Here is a 1759-nt window from a genome sequence, read left to right on the forward strand (position 1 = left end):
CATTGACATCCAGCCCAGAAACGGCACCTCCATCTACAGGGATCCGACGGAACTACGCCAACCATGCCGGCAAAACAGTATCGCCATCTATGAAAATACGGCGAAACCACATGCAATACCTCCATCTATGCGAATCTGACAACACTACGTCCGCCATGTCGAGCGCACCACAAAACACAGCGCCATCTGTAGGTCTCCCGCGGCATGACGTCCTGCAACGACGATACCGCCATCTATGAGACGCCAAGCCGACCAAGACATCGATGGGCCCACAGTGCCCATCTTTCGGCCCCACCCACAAAGCCTGCGTCCTCTGTCGACCACAGCACAACAACGCCAGCGCCTCTGCCGCACGAAATCGTGGACCGGCAATCACTCCACCTGCGCCCCACTCCAACCGCCCAACTCGCAACTCCAGCGGATGAACGGCGGACTTTTCCCGCAGTCGCAATGTGCAATCCACCCCTATAACATGCGTTTCATGAAGAGTTATCTCCAATATGCGACATTCCCGCTGTCCCTATACATGAGCTGCGGGCTGTACCAGTTACGAGCTAGAGACGCGATCGCGTTGCTCTCTGTACGAATGCCGATGCTGAGCGGTCAGCTAGGAGGCGCTCCATCCATGTCGGTACCGGTGAGCGTTGCACTCGCAGTCGCAAAAACGTACGGCAAGTATATTACTCGGAAGAGTCAATGACAGTCCACGGCCCCCTGCGTGGGAAGAGTCTTTCTAGGCCATGACCCACCGGAAGGGCGCAGCGTCCCCCACCCCAGACATGTGACGTCACACCATCGGTATTGACGACTAGACTGATTCCTTATAATCATTTGCCATACACCGGTGGAAGCTGCCGAGACGAGTAACTACATAGCGGGCTCGCCGTGTCACTAATGTACAGAGATACAACAGTTTCGACTGGAACCGGATTAAACGTATACACGGCGCTGATTAGTAATAGATAGAGCCATCAGAATACAGATAATGTATACAACTGTCCGTATACATGCTGAAAGACTCTGCTCACAATCACAACCACACGTCAGCCACACACCCTTATCACGCACTACTCTCTGCCTGTAACACGCACACAGACAATATGTAAGCACCAGCATGGAACAACACCCAGTGCATCCTCTCCGCCACATTAGACAATCCACACTGTCATAACCAGACTGGGAGGTCCACTCAGAAAACAGAATATCCCACCCACCCGACAACCACCATTGCTCAGCCAAGCCACCAACACCCACACATGTCCTACACAGGGGTGCACCCAACATCACAATACTGCCTCCTCTCACAGCACACAAACAATGGCAGGAATGAAAGACACAGGTCTGCCACAAGCATGGAATGAGAGCGCCGCCTGTCATGAGCCAAAGGTGCATCCTGACGTGGCAAATCAGATGATGCCGCAGGCATCCACTTACTATAATCACAATCAACAAACCGGCCGCCCCGCCCCCCATTAAACCTTTCCTTACAACAATGTGTACCTTAACCTAACCTATATCGTACCTTAACCTAACCTATGTCGTACCTTAACCTAACCTATGTCGTACCTTAACCTAACCTATGTCGTACCTTAACCTAACCTATGTCGTACCTTAACCTAACCTATGTCGTACCTTAACCTAACCTATGTCGTACCTTAACCTAACCTATGTCGTACCTTAACCTAACCTATGTCGTACCTTAACCTAACCTATGTCGTACCTTAACCTAACCTATGTCGTACCTTAACCTAACCTATGT

Source organism: Schistocerca serialis, unplaced genomic scaffold, assembly GCF_023864345.2.
Source record: "Schistocerca serialis cubense isolate TAMUIC-IGC-003099 unplaced genomic scaffold, iqSchSeri2.2 HiC_scaffold_1196, whole genome shotgun sequence".
Lineage (NCBI taxonomy): Eukaryota > Metazoa > Arthropoda > Insecta > Orthoptera > Acrididae > Schistocerca > Schistocerca serialis.